The sequence below is a fragment of the Cheilinus undulatus genome, linkage group 8, assembly GCF_018320785.1.
Source record: "Cheilinus undulatus linkage group 8, ASM1832078v1, whole genome shotgun sequence".
Classification (NCBI taxonomy): domain Eukaryota; kingdom Metazoa; phylum Chordata; class Actinopteri; order Labriformes; family Labridae; genus Cheilinus; species Cheilinus undulatus.
In genome coordinates this window covers 2,618,693-2,636,160 of record NC_054872.1, presented here as the reverse complement: position 1 = coordinate 2,636,160, position 17,468 = coordinate 2,618,693, and the positions used below count along the sequence as shown (strand labels likewise).

At 41.2% G+C, this 17,468-nt stretch overlaps 2 protein-coding genes across 7 annotated transcripts in view; one reads left to right on the top strand and one right to left on the bottom strand.

Moving 5' to 3' along the window:
- The window catches only part of LOC121513255 (E3 ubiquitin-protein ligase RNF19A-like), a 34,898-nt gene extending 21,803 nt beyond the window's left edge, over positions 1-13,095 (bottom strand). Inside the window, exons 1-2 of one of the 3 annotated variants that reach the window (XM_041792870.1) lie at positions 12,903-13,095; positions 4,000-4,101 (exon numbers count right to left, since the gene is read on the bottom strand). The gene's annotated coding sequence lies outside the window, so the exon portion shown is untranslated. Of the gene's footprint in view, positions 1-3,999; positions 4,102-11,851; positions 11,871-12,902 lie in introns of those variants that run through there. The other 2 variants (XM_041792869.1, XM_041792871.1) reach the window with 2 other exon arrangements.
- The window catches only part of LOC121513254 (NLR family CARD domain-containing protein 3-like), a 945,231-nt gene that overhangs the window by 722,893 nt on the left and 204,870 nt on the right, over positions 1-17,468 (top strand). The window lies entirely within an intron of this gene.

The following is a 17,468-nucleotide window of genomic DNA, read 5'->3' as shown; positions in this document are numbered from 1 at the left end:
AATATGCCGCAGGCCGATCAAAAATGGGCCGTGGGCCGCATTTGGCCCCCGGGCCATAGCTTGGACACACCTGCATTAAAGGATAGTGGAAGTTTTATTTATCTCATTTTTCTCCACACAAATATAGTGTTTTTATTATGTCTGACACAGTGAGAACAACAAAAGGGCAAAAAAACAAAAGGGTAAAAAAAGGGCATCAAAATGCATCAATAATCGATTAAAAATCAGATCGTAGGCCTATGAAGTGTAATTGAATCGTGAGGTGCCTGAAGAGTCCCACCTCTAGGTGTCACTCACATTGAAAATATAGGTCATGATCGTAAAAATCTTTATGTGTGGCAGGCTAGATGATAATTTCACTTTCTGTATGCTGATGACTGAAATCTTTACTCTCCAATATGAGTGGACCTGACCTGAATGTCTGCTGTACATGTGGAAGATGAATATTACTTCTACATACAAAACTTTATTTCATTTCTATTTTCTTTTCTTTTTTTAAGTAATTGAAAAAGTTGGACTTAGAAAACAAACACCCAGCAGGTCATAGTTTGGTAAAGTTTTACTTTCACACTGTTACCACAAAAGGCTGAAAAGCAAAATGCTACAGAAATCCAGAGGAAATTCAAATACCCCTCAGCTTTTTCTTTCAGTGTTTATCCGGAAGCAGTATTAGTTTAGGCAGCTACTTTGAATTTAGTCTTAATCTTTAGATTTAAATGTTATTTGCTGTCACATTTAAGTCATTTTTAACCAACTCAAAAAAATTAGTCCAGTTCCAGCCAATAAGAACTAAAATTTTAGTCATTAGTAATATTTATTCTCTATTTTTTTTTTTAAATTAGCCACATTTTCATATCAATATTAATGTAAGACACTCATATTAAGCACCAAAAATACCTTAACTGATTTGAAATATACTGATGAAAATACTAGGGGTGGGGGAAAAAATGGATACAGTAAAGTATCGCGATATTTTGTCTGGTGATATATCGTACCATCACGTCCACCAAGTAGGGCTGGGTGATACGGCCTAAAATTGATGTCCAGATATATTTTTGCTATATCCCGATACACGATATAACTTACATCACGATATTTTGAAATGGCCTCTCAGCAGCTGTATAATGTTTAATTCGGCCCCAAATGACACTAGTTTGGTGATAAAAATAGACTGTTGTACTGGATTTTTAATAAAATTGTTTGCAGAAAGTAAAAATCAATATAAAGTCAAATATAGCAGTTTTATTTTGAAAAGGACTTCATTCAATCTTTTACTAATAAACCAAAAATATATAAATCATGACATACTCTGTCTTTTACAGTGTAAAAGTCCAGTTAAAGTCCTGAAATGTGTTCTATGTTACATTTACTACTGCTGATTATAAAAATGATTATTTTCCTCATTAAGGGTGAAGCAAACCTACACAAAACTCACCAATCCTGCATGAAGACCAAAACCCTGCAGTCTAGTCCTCCATTCAGGCTCACAGCTGTGATTACATAAGTCCATTATCTGTGCTGATGAACGCTGGACCAGTTTCTGACAAGTTCATAACATGAGAGCGTCTTTAGACCTTATTCAAGAAACTTTCCTGTGTGATCATGGGGGAAAAAAGCTTGTCTGGAGGTAGGAACATTTTAACTTCTCGTTGTCTGTGTTTTGAACTGTAAGGCTGAGATAAGGCTCTGTAGTTGAGGAGAAGTGGATTGATTTTTCCGTTGCTGGGCCGTCTTCTCTCTAAAATGTACGACTCTGGCAGGAAGTTTTCAGCAAAATGCTTGCGCCCAGGTAACTCTCCTATTTTGGGTCAAGTATCTTTTCAACAACACTAGGCTCGTGTCATGAGCCCAGTGTTGTGTTACTGCCGCCGCTGTCTCGGAGACATCTTTCGGCGTATTTTAATGAATACCGCGTGAGTTCGACCTCTTCCTTTTCAAAGTTGAACGACTGCTCAACACTGCTGATCCAGCGTTGTTTCTTGCTGTCTCAGAAGTCAGCTAACTCCCCGCTAACTAGCCACGCTGCTGTGTTTGCCTTCCCCTTTCCTTGCTTCTCGCCGCTGATGCACATGTGCAGAGGAGTTTTCTGGATGGGTGCAGCCGAACAGGAAAGAGAGTAAGATCTCTGCTGTGAGAGATGCATTTAGGGGCAATGGGAGAAGCAAAACTCCAACGAGAAATACACGCTGACGGCTCAAAACTTCCACATAATTTATACTCGGATATTCGCGATATAGTCATTTTAAACATTGTGGGTGGCAAAAGTCAGAATACATCGAGTATACGCGATATATCGCCCAGCCCTACCACCAAGTATCAATTTTTCTAAAATTACTAATATGAACTGAAGTTTATGATCACTGAAAAATAAACTCAATTGTTTGTCCAGTGAGGTCGGCAGAGGTGATGGTCATTGAGCAGGAGAGAGTCAGTACAACAAACATGGCCGCCCCAGGGGAAGGACATTAGGAATGCAACAAGAAGTGCTACATGAAAATAAAAATACTGCAGAAATGTGACAAACATGAGGGCAAGGCTAATGCTAAATAAACTAAACAGGTGAAAAAATAGTATAGATCACAATATATGGTATCACAATACTCAATTCATTGCAAAATGTCAAAAATCGCAATAATATCAAATCGTGAACCAAGTTTCATGATCATTTTGTGGGGCCACTAGTGATTCCCACCCCTAGAAAATACTGACATACTTTGTATGCACAGTGGAGAAAAATCATGGATGATAAATTTCTAACAGCCCAGCAATAAAATTCATATTTCATTTTAGTCTTCATGATGGAAAAATAAACTTCATATTCTCCCTTACCCTGAAAGATCTATTTTTAGATAGTCCAGTTTTCCTAGAAGGTAGTCTACTAACATTAACAGTCAAAGTTTTAGACGACAAAATTAATGTCATATCCGATTATTTTTCTGTTTTACTGATCCGGATGATAATTCCTGGTATGCGAAACCCCTGAGGTTCATCTTGGAAAGCAAAGATCTTCATACCAAAGCCTTTTCTTTCTCGAGGGTGAGTAAGGTGCATCTGCCATATTCTGTAGTCCAACAATAAGCATTAGGTCACCCCGGGTTACCCAGCAGTGCAAAAGAATGCTCTTCATCCTTTGGGTTAATAATTGGACCGAGACACTAAATTTATCCAGTAGTTTAAATAGCAAGCTGGGTGGGGGGGTACATGTGAGCAGGGTCAAGGAAACCACCCACATTCAGTTACTACCAGGCACAATAGTAATGCAGCAACGCAATGTGGACCAGTTTAGCTCTTTCACATTGTTGAAACTGACATTGAAAAAAACCTGCATGGACTTGAATACACGAGGAAGACATAAACCGGAGAAAAAGAAGCGACAGAATAGGATCAGAGGGGGACAGATGGACAGATGTACAGACAGGGTGAAAGCAGTGTTGACAGGCCAGGCGGAGGCTGACAGACAGATGAACACTACAGTTAAACTTGCAGCAGTCAAGCTAGTGTCGTCAGCCTGTCAGTTTCATACTGCATTCCTGGCCTGCCTGTCTCCTGTGTAATGCTGCCTCTATGCACATTCCTGAGCTTCTCTGGGACCGAGGACAGTCGATGCATTTGTAAAAGCTTCTACAACAGCATGGGCAGACACAGAGCAGCCTGCTGGCAGGCAATCTGTGCAACTATTGACTGATGATGTTGGATGAAAGTCAAACACTGTCCCTCCCTTTCTCACAAAGCGTGAAGAACGCTGGCGAGGGTGTGGTCACATTTAAATGCCAGGAACCCTTGCACTAGTGCCAATAAATGAAGGTTCAAAAAGAAGAGGAGAATACCGGTTTGGCCCTGTGGACAAAAGCGACAGAATAACATGAAAAGAGTGCTTGTGTAATGTGCATAGAATGGCAGAACAAGCCATCAGGGAGAAGAAAAAGAAAAGTTCCCAAGCCCAACAAAGTCAGCACAGTCTCTGGCTGACCCCTCATTTCAAACCTCTCCTTTTCCTACCTCGCTTAAGAGGAGAGGAAATGAAGTAAGCATTCAGGCATTTCTGCTCAGCTGAGAGTAGAAGAAGAGATCAGCAACAGAAGACAGACTGGAGCGGCCTGGCTTCATGTAAAAAAGGAAAACATACCAACAATTAGGGATTAAAATGTCAGGAGATTTCTCATCTAGATTAAAACTGTCTGGTGAGATCAATAGGCAGTACAGATGAAGAGCAGCAGTTACCATGACGATCCACTACTTCACTGGAAATTTCCAATATATTGTCCCTGACACTTGTAAATCATTTGTTTAGCAGCTAGTGGAGAAACAGAGCAGATCTATGTACTGTTCAGAAACTTGTGGAGCATTGACAAAAATATATTTTCAGTATTAATGTTAATGATCCCTGACAGAGGATAATAAGAAATACTTCTATTAAAATAGTGCAGCTTTCTATATTTCAGTCCGTTGTAGTCCAATTTTTCATAAATACTTTCAAAGTAAAAAGAGAGTTCAGCCCTTTCTAACTACTGTTATTATAACAGGAAATGTAAAACTGAATAGTAAAGTGAATTGAGGCTATGACCTGATATTAAAAGGCACGTATATTTGATTTGAGGTGCTGTCAATTGCACAGTTTGAGTTATTGCTAGAAATGATTCATACATAAGCAGATATACAAAACAAGATAAAAGAAAATGATACGTTTCTATTCATAGCCTATATTTTCCAAGTTTAAAACAGTGTAAAATCCTTAAGGAAATGTGGCCCATCCAGGAATTTTTCATGACCTTTGTACAGGTTAATAATATGGCTGTAGAGAACCCAAAAAGTGATAATAAATGACATTTGTTTCATATCTGATAGGTCTGTGGTGGCATTTGAATTAATCATTAATATAAGTTAAGGAAAAATTAAGAAGTGAAAAAAGTTTTCCTGGATTTTGATGTGGAGTTAAAATAAATTATTTATCATGACACTAAAACCTGAAACATGTTTACATTATATCTTTCTAACATGGTGGGGATGTGACTTTAGTATTTTCTTTCTTTATACTTTATTTTTGTTCTTTACAACAAAGCTACAGTATTAACAACAACAAAAATGAACTTCAGTTCTGTTTTGCTTTGTATCTTAAATGTTGTTGCTGTTATTTGTTAAGTAACTCAGTATTTTTCATGTCATTGATGCAAACATTGTTGATTTCTTCCATTTCTCTCGGCATTGTTCCTCTCGAGTCGTTGGTGACTGTAGTACTTTATAATCCAAAAAATGGACTTTGGAAATTCAAATTTGATGTGTTTACACAGGAGCATCTCAAAGAATTAGAATATCATGAAAAAGTTATTTTCTTCTACGATTTACTCCAGAAAGTTCAACTTTTATTTTTTATAGATTTATCTCATACAAAGTAAAACATTTCAGGACTTTTTTGTTTGAATCTTGATGAAAAAATGAACCATTACATCTTATTCTTTTTTTATTTGTATCTTGAGTGTTTGTTTTGACATGCCATGTAAATAAACATGAGCTGTGTGTTGAAGTAGTTTTCTGGTTGGAGATCTCTGCTATAGATTATTCATTATAGAGACGTGTGGAATATTGATCGCTCCTTATTCACTGTAAGTAAGACAGAGAGGTGAAATCTGTGATTCATCAACTTTGAGAGGTGAACCAATGAAGAGGAAGAGAGATGGAGCATTGTGAGGATAGCACAGAGTGAAGATGAGAAAAGTTATTCTAGTGATGATGAAGAAAAGGAAGTAAACCTGAAAAAGTAGGTCGATGTTAAAATATTCCTAAGTCCTACAAATTGTTCTTAAAAAGTTCTAGGGGTTTGCTATGTTGCATGTGCCTGTCTGAAATACTATTAGGTCTGTGAAAGTGAAAGAGCCAAGAGAAGGCAAACACCTCTCTTTCTCTCTCTCACTTGCCCACACACAGAGAAGTCCGTGTAAAAATATAGACTTCACCTCTTTCTTTCATGAACGGTTGAAACTACTGATAGAAATCCTGGGAAAGCTGGGAAAGCAGACCCACTAACCTGAGCTTCAGAGTCTCAGCAAGTGGTAGATGGCTGTGCTGGACACGCCAGTGGACTGCATTTTGTGCCTACATAAATAAATACATTAATCACTAGTTCAGCACGCTTTAGCCCACACACATGCACTGCAGCGTCCCGTCCTATAATGTGCCTCAAGTGCTGTCCCTAACACACACTGGCAGCAGTGTGTCAAACTCTCAAACAGCCACTGCTGGGCCAGGAATTTAACACCTGTGTTCAGAGTCTGCTCAAGGCCCGCCTCTCAGCCTCACCAGGTACGAGCAAAACGTTAAGAGCAGTCGTACTTCAGCGGTGGCTGAGGCCTCCTACTTATTCTACATCTCAAAAGGAAGATGTGCTAAACTTCTTCTGTGGTCTCAAACACAGCTGCTACTACGGCAACCGAGATGGACAAAACAGCTCTCAGGAAAACACTTTTCCTGCCACAGCTGGCCACATCAGTGTAAAAACCTGTGGCACGGCCCGGCTCAGTGCATCTATCCACCACTGGTGTGGGTTTGTTCATAGAAAACCATAGAGCCAATCTTCTGGACACAGCGTCGGTGTGTTTGGGAGTTTAAGGGTTTGACGGTTCACAATGGTTGCTGTTTTGGGGTCACAGTTTGGTACAGTTTTGGTTTAATTGGAAAAAGCAACAAAAAGTCAGAGATCCATATGTCTAAATTTTTCTTATTTGTTTTTAACTGACATAACTTCAAGTCCGTTTTTCAAACACTGTTATCTAAAACTACCTTTATTTTCACAGCCTGTCATTAATGAAACATTTAACAAAACAGAAAAAATGAGGCTAAATTAAATTAATGACATCTTCAGATAAGCACTGATATGTTGCACTGCACTTACAAGTTTATGATATTAAACTTTCATAATGCTTAATCACCTCTGTGTTGCAGCAGTGAATTACAATGGATGGTCTTGTTCCCTTTTTTCCCAAATCAAAAATTATGAATACAAAAATCACGTTTCTGTTGCAACACTCATATTCAGGCCCAACATTTGAGGATGATGATGTGGTTAAATTCATGTAGTCTGAGCCAGCTTTTATTGTCATCTGCAGCACTGATGCTAGCAGGGCTAACCCCAAATGACAAGAGATAAGAGACCAGAGCCCACATACCAAAACTTGGTGGCTTCTCTCAGAGAGCTCCTGACTCAGCTCAACAGTCTGCCGTACGGGGTCCTAGCTTAGAAGTGATTTAAGGACGTTCCCAGAGAAATTCTGAACAAGTAAATGATAGAAATTTTTATTTTAGTGCAATGTCATTGACCTGCAACAGGCTGATAAAAAATGGACAAAGGACAAAAGTACTCTCTCAGTGATAACGGGTACAGGACTGTGAAGTTTGTCAGCTAAATTACTAAATCTAGTCAGAGATGGTCTAATCGTAAACATTTTCTATTAAATCAACTTTAGTCAAATGAATTTTAAGCCATTTTTTGTTTGACTACACATTTCCACTTGCATGGTTGTGTTTTCTTGTGCTGATAGTGAGATCAGCATGTCAGGGGCCTTTATGAACCACATTCAGAGGGCCATCCATGCATGGATTATTCTGCAATGAATAAACTGACTGAAAGGTCTACATGAAAGGTTTGACTTTTCAGCACTTTTTCCTCTGTTTTAGAAATTCTGTAGTCCTTAAAAGTGCTCTGTAAAACATAAAAGAAATACAATTAAAACACAGTGTATGTGCCTTAAGGAGTAGTATCCGGTTTCCTCCCACCACCAAAAACATGCTCATTAGGTTGATTGATCACTCTAAATTGGCCGTAGGTGTGAATGTGAGCATGCCTGGTTGTCTGTTTCTATGTGTTTTCTGTCTCTATATGTCAGCCCTGCGATTGACTGGCGACCAGTCCAGGGTGTACCCCGCCTCTCGCCCAATGGCAGCTGGGATAGGCTCCAGCCACCCCACCCCCCAATCCGGAATGGAATAAGGGGTATAGAAAATGGATGGATGGATGGAGTAGTGAATCATATTCACGTTAGCTGAAATGAGCAGTCATGTAGTTTAAGTGGTATGGAAGGTCCATCTTTCTGTTGCTAGTGACACAGATGGTGCAGCTCTTATAGATGTTCACTGTGTTTAGTTCTTCAAGCATGCTAGATTCTACCTCCTGACTTCCACCAGACACATGTTCAGTCCCACTCTGCTCCAGCATGGTCACAGAGCAGACAGGTTTCAGTCTAAGTCAATGGAGAGACAGGCAATCACACATGATGGCAATCTAGGTGGTGGCAATGCTTCTGTTTATCAATCGCCATTAAAGAATGAACAAAGAAGGAGCAGGCACAACAAAATACATGAAGAAGAAAAGTTGCTTCTACCAACTCTGCTCCGTCAGGGCTACGGCAGATCAAAATTTGCCCTGCCTGATCGAGGGCAGGGCAAATATCAGAATAAAATACTCCATGTTGACGCCGGACAGGCATTTGTCAGGTGTCAACACATGTTCTACTTTACTACATTGATGAAACATCATAGGGGGTGTTGCCGAGCCCAGAGTCAACAGGTCAGAGGGACAAGAAGAAATCCATTTTTATAACTAGATTACTAACCCATGGCAGGAGCACAAACACCCACATGACAGGACAAAACAGAGACAAATCCAAGCAAGTCCACCTTTCTCCAACTCCTGCAGCTTGAACCATAGCCTCACGTATGTTTGTTAGGTTTTTTTAGCACTTCAGTAGTTTCTTTCTCTCAGGGTCAGTCAGGCATGATTCTGTGACTACCACCCCTCAGTCTTGTGGGTGAAGCAGTCCAGCGGTGCTGCTCCATGCTGCACACTGAAAACAGAGTCATGAGAAAACAGACGGTGGGCACACAGTCAAACTGCAGTGCAACCGTGATGGACCGATGATAGACTCAGCGAAGGTCCGGGGTGCCTCCAAAAGTTTTGTTTCTGTTCTGCATCTGTATATATTAGATATATCAGCTGTGTTCATTTACAACCACTTGGAATATCCCATTGCCAGCCATGGTGGTTTACAAATAAAGCTAGTCAGTAACAGAATAACTGGTTTCTTCATTGTGAGGAACAAGTGTGGAGTAAGATGCATATATCATTAGAATAACAGAGTTTTAGATGAGCATTAGTGGTGAGCCATAAATACACACCTGTAGCTAGTTTTCTCTACTTCTACATATCCAGGAATAGCCCTTCAGATGTGTCAACATTGGTAATGTCTCTGACCCTCTCTGCTCTCAGATCCAGAGGCGTTTTTAAAAAAACGGCACTAAAAAGTTGAGGAGAGGGATGAGGAGCCGATGAGTCTCTTAGCTCTGCTGCTCTTGCCAGTTAATGCATGCAACTTTTCTTCTTCATGTGTTTTGTTGTGCCTGCTCCTTCTTAAATGGTGATTGATAGACAGAAGCATTGCCACCACCTAGATTACTACCATGCCTTTATCTCCATTTAGACATATTAGCTATCAGGTACCAAACCATGATGATAACCGGACCTTCAGTGGAGAGTCCCGTTGCTGAGATGCAAATCCCTGCTGCACAGGACTAAAGTCAATCCAAGTCAACCCGCTCCAGCACATAGCCTGTCTTATAAATACTGACTACTACCTTGATATTAGTATGGGGATTTTGGGCCACCTAGCTCTGCTCATATCAGAGCGGAACAAGCAGACTAAAACTAAATCTCTGACTAAATCTATGTCGTTTCTACGGCTGAACAATTTTGTTGAAAATAATCTAACTGCGATTTTTTTCCCCAATATTGCAATTGTGATTTGATATGCGATTATTCCTTAACTTTCTTTTATTCCTAAACAAGGGCTGAACAATTCTTTAAAAGTGTCTAATTATGATTTTGACTTTGGCTGGGCAATTAATCTGAAATTAGATTAAAACGCAATATGGCCTGCTGCAATTTTCAAATCGCAGAAGGTGCAGTATTTCTTTAACCTGAAATTTGTGCCAAAATACCAGTTTACACCTTTTTTTGCAGCAGAGATGGTTTACATTACATATCATGTTTTTAGAATAGTCTGCAAAAAATCCTACTTTCTTCACTTGTGTACATTTTTCTTACTGAATATGAGAATAATGTAAAAATGACCACTCCTTTAAATACAAAATTCATATCTGATTTGCAGAACAAGTCAAGCTAAGCACAGGAAGGTATCTGTGTGTAAGTTATATAAGATGGGCAACTTCAGAAATAATTGCACATCAAATCGCAATCGCAATATTGTGGGAAAAAAAATTGCAATTAGAATATTTTCCCAAATCGTTCAGCCCTAATTTTGACTCATATTGCAAATTGGATATGAATTGTTGCATTGAAGGGTTTTTGTCATTCTTATATTAAAAAAGAAAACAGTACAAAAATGAAGACGGTAGGATTTTTTCAAGACTATTCTAAAATAAATGGTACCTGGATAATTGCATAAGTCATGCATAACATCTCTGCTGCACAAAAAGTTTTAAACTGGTGTTTGGACACAAATTTCAGGTCAAAAAAATACTGCACCTTTTGCGATTTGAAAATTGCAGCAGGCCATATCGTGCTTTAATTTAATTTTCGATTAATTGTCCAGCCCTAGTTGTTTCTGTCACAAATCATTCTATTATGTATACACCCATATGTGATTGCCTTTTTTTTCACTCATGTATTCATTCATCATTTGGTTGCATGCATGTAACACTCCTTGTCTTCAGCCTTTACTAAGCCAAGGATGATAAGCCAGGCAAAACAGCCAAAATTGTCATATACAGGACAGTGCAGAAGTTTTAGGCATGTAGAGCGCTAACGGTTCTTCACAGGTCCTGATGTTCCACAAACCCGGACTGAAGAGAGGAGGGAGGGCGGCCGGAGTCAGTGTCGACACATTTGACATGTACACGTGTCGCTCAGCAGCCAAGGTCGAGCTTTAAAGCCGTTGCACCCCTCGTAATACGCCCAGCAACCACCAACAGTTTTCAGGTGCTTTGAACATACACACGACAACCACGGGGTTGTGGCAACCTTCCTACCCACCCTAACAGTACCCTAGGCCAGTGGTTCTCAAATGGTGTGCCGCAGCACACTGGTGTGCCTTGAGGCGAATCTAGGTGTGCTGTGAGATTTTTTTTGCTACTATAAGTCATATTTACAACTATTCAGCAACACATGATTGATTTTTTTTTTTATTTACATTATCAGTATTTTATAAACATTTATTTCCATGTACAGCTGCTAATTCTATTCACCCAGTTTAAAAATCCCTATAACACCTTAAAAGGAATGCCATCTTTGCAGTTTGTTAAATCAGCGAGTGGGGGGATTGTTAGAATGACACACATCAAAGGGCTTGATTGACAGTTTTGTGATGGAGGAAAATAGAGGGGAATTGGATTGTTTCCTTGAGTGTATTAAACCCCAAAGAGCTGTTAATGAGGAAGACCCATCAAAAAAAAAGAAAAAAAAAAACAAAACAGCCAGTAGACAATATCATGATAATTATTTGTCATCTGGCTTATATTAGATATTAGATGATATCGTAACGAACAGATTAAGTCAATATTAGGAAATGATTTTTTTAATGCATGTTAGATAGGTTGCTTTGCATGTAAATAAATATAGTGTGCCTTGAAAACTTGGCTGGCTGTTTGGTGTGTCCACTGCCCACTGCCCTAGGCTATGTTTAAGCGCCACATCTACCCATAACTCCGCCCTAAAGCTGTGGTTTTTGTTTTGTTTTCATCAGATTATTTTCCCATGCCCTTGGTAATGTACAAAGACATCCAGAGCATGACCTGGGTTGTGTCAATCCTCCTTCCTGCTGATGGGGCCTCAGGTGGGTGTACTCACCATTACACACCTTACTTCAGCCTCAGATTTTGTCCCAAACATGCCTAAAACGTCTGCACAGTACTGTAGGTCAGATAGATAAAATGTCAATGCACCTGCATATGTCAATGCCATAACTCACCTACACACCAATAAAAGATGTTAACTTTTTGCACAATTTATATGTGAATATTATCATTTTTAATAGCTGCAAACATATGAATTGTGCAGGCTGACAGGAGGACCACAGTGGTTCTTGGTTGCCTTGGGTCGACTATTACTAGTTTCTTGTTAAAAGCTTCACAGGAAGTAACAAGCTTGTATTTTTAACTTCAAGGAAACAAATTATAATCTGCATTTGCATTGTAGCTGTACAGAGGGAGTGGTGGGCTCCATCTTTGTGCTTAAATGGAAAGTAATCAAAGCTGGAGCATCTGACAAATCAAACATTACAGAACTATAACAAAGCAAGCAATTCTCCGAGATCTTTACAACCAAAAGAGAGCATCCCCCTTCAAACACGTTTTAAAAACCAAACGTGGTCACAGATTCCTTGACTGCTGGCTCTGTGGATCCTCCAAGTTTACAACTTTTCCCTTGTCATGGCACCCACTAGCCAATCAGTCCTCCAGTCAGAAAAAAAACGCTGCAGTTGTGGACGTTGGTCAGACAACTCGGTGTTTGGACTGGCTACAAAATAAGGCCTAGTAGTTAGCAATCAAGTGTATATCAAGAGGTTTATTGCCATGTTTCAAAAACGAATAATAATGTAAAGCTGACGCTGCGTTGTCTTCTAAATTTCGACTTCAAAACAGCGTCAGAATGATAGCTAGGTTGGCTTAGATACTTACGATATGACCGTTTACGCCTCCTTACAGATTATACCTGTTACGTTATAATGTGCTAAATAAAATATAAACCATGAGGCCTGATAAACGTTTAGCTATCATACACCTCTAACACTGTGTCATGGGTATGATAACCAGAATGCCAACTAGCTAACAACCAAACACAACGAACGATATCTATAGCAGCTGGCTAGCAAGGTTAGCACGAAACGATGAGAACATACCGTCTGTTGCTGATGACACTTGCTCTGCAGACAGTAAAACAGACGAAAAGAATTGTTCTGTTTTACAAAAATGATGTCAAATTAATTAATGTGTGAGGCCGGTGTTGTTACTTGAATTACTTCCCCACAGCTGCTGGTACTTATTTTCCTCTGTAGTCGGTCCCACCTATCCGTTTCATTTCGAACGACAACAGCCCGCACAGTGCTCCCTCTGTTGTTCGGCGTTCTCGTTCTAGCTCAGAAGTTCACATAACATCGCGAGACTTCGAGCAAAAATTCAAAAGCCTTAGCAAAGCATTGCACTCAGAGCCCTGGGCATACGGAAGACAATGATCTGAAGACAATGACGTGGGCCCCCTCCTATATCAAATGAAGTCTGCAAGGAGAACTTTAGAAAACGTGGGAAAAGACAGTCCAAACACTCTCTGTACTTTCACTAGACAGGTTCTGAAGATGGACAATTTAGTGCTTCACACAATACTTCAGAGCAAAATAACAAAAGGGAAAAAAGAAATACGTAAAAAACAAAAACAAACAAACAAACAAAAACTTAAGGAAGTGATTCAAACAGCCAAGGAAACTCACATAAAGATTAAAAAAAAAACAATAAAGAAAAGGCAAACAATTCCTAACTAAAACAGAAGTGAAATTATAGGATAGAAAGTACAGTATTTTTATACAACTATAGAAAAATGCAAATAAACCAGTGTTGCAACTGAAATAGCAATTTTTAAAAAGTGATCAAGTGGTCAAAAGCAGCAATGAAAGGGAGTGTCTCCTACCTTGATTGAAAAGAGCTACAGTCATGGATGAAAGTATTGGCACCCCTGGAATTTTTACAGAAAACACTCCATTTCTCCCAGAAATTGTTGCAATTACAAATGTTTTTCGTATAAACATATTTATTTCCTTTATGTGCATTGGAACAACACATAAAAACAGAAGAAAAAAGCCAAAACTGACATAATTTTACACAAAACTCAAAAAAAGGGCCGGACAAAATTGTTGGCACACTCAACTTAATGTTTGGTTGCACACTTTTGGGAAAAAATAACTGAAACCAATGGCTTCCTATTACCATCAACAAGCTTTTTACACCTCTCAACTGGAATTTAGGACCACTCCTCTTTTGCAAACTGCTCCAGGGCTCTCAGATTTGAAGGGTGCCTTCTTGCAACAGCAGTTTTGAGATCTCTCCATATGTGTTCAATGGGATTTAGATCCGGACTCATTGCTGGCCACTTCAGAACTTTCCAGCACTTTGTCTCCAACCATTTCTTGGTGCTTTTTTAGGTATTGGGGTCATTGTCCTACTGGAACACCCATGACCTCTGACCCAGACCCAGCTTTCTGACATTAGGCCCTATATTACGGTCCAAAATCTTTTGATAGTCTCCAGATTTCATGATTCCTTGCACACAGTCAAGGCACCCAGTGCCAGAGGCACTTAAAAGTCCTGCTGGGACATTTGACATTAGTCCGAGGTCTGACTGATGTGTATACATGCAAGACAAAACTGGTCTCCAACTGCACTGTCAGCATGTTGAGCCTCATATACTAGTACATCTAAGTCAAATCTATGCTGCAGTTTACACCATTGGTCTACACAGCCTTAAACCCTACCAAGCACCTCCTCAAATGTGTAACTATGCCTTGAATAGATGCAGACCTCAAGCCCTGTGACTGGTCCAGTGCATAGCACTGGGTGATAGCCAGTCTCTGAGTAATGTCTGCATGCATAACAGGTCAAATCTACTCACCAGCATCCAAAAATATCAGATGTGCATTTCCTCATCCATGTCTCCTCCAGAGGCTAAATGACTGCTAAAATTCCCCTGACCTCTGCATCAGCTGATTCAGCAGCCACAGCTTCCATCTGCTATGTTTCCATTCTTTATTCTTTCCATTAACTGCAGTATCCCAGTGGTTCTCAACCTTTTCAGCCCGCAACCCACAAAATAAAAGTGCCAGAGACTGGGGAACCCCCACTGTACCTGAAGGTGGCTGAACACAGCCATGCACGTTCAAGAATAGTCATGTAAAAAGTGGTGGAAAGGGTTTAAAATGACAAAAATGAGTTATAAGTTGCAAAAATGTGTTACAATTAGGCAAAATTGGTGTAAAATGATAATAGTGTTATTCATAGTTTTTATAGGCTTCTGAAGAACCACTCTCAGTGTCTCGTGACCACAAATGGGGTCCTGACCCCAACGTTGCGAACCACTGGTAATCAAATGCTGCTCAACATTTACCAACTCCAGCATATTTGGTTTAAGTTGTCCATGTGTCCTTTATTCAAAATGTGGTAACAGGACCAAAAACTGGCATAAAAATTTCACTGCATAAGGGCAGACTGTTACAGAGGGGCAGACTGTTACAGAGAGGCAGACAGTTACAGAGGGGCAGATTGTTACAGAGACACAGACTGTTACAGAGGGGCAGACAGTCACAGAGGGGCAGACTGTTACAGAGAGGCAGACTGTTACAGAGAGGCAGACTGTTACAGAGAGGCAGACTGTTACAGAGGGGCAGACTGTTACAGAGGTGCAGACTGTTACAGAGGGGCAGACAGTCACAGAGGGGCAGACTGTTACAGAGAGGCAGACAGTTACAGAGGGGCAGACAGTCACAGAGGGGCAGACTGTTACAGAGGGGCAGACGGTTACAGAGGGGCAGACTGTTACAGAGGGGCAGACAGTCACAGAGGGGCAGACTGTTACAGAGGGGCAGACAGTCACAGAGGGGCAGACTGTTACAGGGGGGCAGACTGTTACAGAGGGGCAGACGGTTACAGAGGTGCAGACTGTTACAGAGAGGCAGACTGTTACAGAGGGGCAGACTGTTACAGAGGGGCAGACAGTCACAGAGGGGCAGACTGTTACAGAGGGGCAGACAGTCACAGAGGGGCAGACTGTTACAGAGGGGCAGACAGTCACAGAGGGGCAGACTGTTACAGAGGGGCAGACAGTCACAGAGGGGCAGACTGTTACAGAGGGGCAGACTGTTACAGAGGGGCAGACTGTTACAGAGGGGCAGACTGTTACAGAGAGGCAGACTGTTACAGAGGGGCAGACTGTTACAGAGGGGCAGACTGTTACAGAGGGGCAGACAGTCACAGAGGGGCAGACTGTTACAGAGGGGCAGACAGTCACAGAGGGGCAGACTGTTACAGAGGGGCAGACAGTCACAGAGGGGCAGACTGTTACAGGGGGGCAGACTGTTACAGAGGGGCAGACGGTTACAGAGGTGCAGACTGTTACAGAAACACAGACTGTTACAGAGGGGCAGACTGTTACAGGGGGGCAGACTGTTACAGAGGGGCAGACGGTTACAGAGGTGCAGACTGTTACAGAGAGGCAGACTGTTACAGAGGGGCAGACTGTTACAGAGGGGCAGACAGTCACAGAGGGGCAGACTGTTACAGAGGGGCAGACAGTCACAGAGGGGCAGACTGTTACAGAGGGGCAGACTGTTACAGAGAGGCAGACTGTTACAGAGGGGCAGACTGTTACAGAGACACAGACTGTTACAGAGGTGCAGACTGTCACAGAGGAGAACTTTAACAAAAGGGCAGACTGTTACAGAGGGGCAGACTGTTACAGAGACACAGACTGTTACAGAGGTGCAGACTGTCACAGAGGAGAACTTTAACAAAAGGGCAGACTGGTAAAGAGGGACAGACTGTTACAGAGACACTGTTACGGAGACGTAGACTGTTACAAAGACACAGACTGTTACAGAGAGGCAGACTGTCACAGAGACACAGACTGTTACAGAGGGGCAGACTGTTACATAGAGGCAGACTGTCACAGAGACACAGACTGTTACAGAGGGACAGACTGTTACAGAGGGGCAGACTGTTACATAGAGGCAGACTGTCACAGAGACACAGACTGTTACAGAGGGGCAGACTGTTACAGAGGGGCAGACTGTTACAGAGGGACAGACTGTTACAGAGACACAGACTGTTACAGAGGGACAGACTGTTACAGAGGGGCAGACTGTTACAGAGAGGCAGACTGTTACAGAGACACAGACTGTTACAGAGACACAGACTGTTACAGAGGCACACACTATTACAGAGGGGCAGACTGTCACAGAGACACAGATTGTTACAGAGACACAGACTGTTACAGAGACACAGACTGTTACAGAGAGGCAGAATGTTACAGAGGGGCAGACTGTTACAGAGACACAGACTGTTACAGAGACACAGACTGTTACAGAGGGGCAGGCTGTTACAGAGAGGCAGACTGTTACAGAGACACAGACTGTTACAGAGAGGCAGACTGTTACAGAGACACAGACTGTTACAGAGGGGCAGACTGTCACAGAGGCACATACTATAACAGAGGGGCAGAGTGTCACAGAGACACAGATTGTTACAGAGAGGCAGACTGTTACAGAAACACAGACTGTTACAGAGACACAGACTGTTACAGAGGCACATACTATTACAGAGGGGCAGAGTGTCACAGAGCCAAAAGATTGTTACAGAGGGGCAGACTGTTACAGAAACACAGACTGTTACAGAGGGGCAGACTGTTACAGAGGGGCAGACTGTTA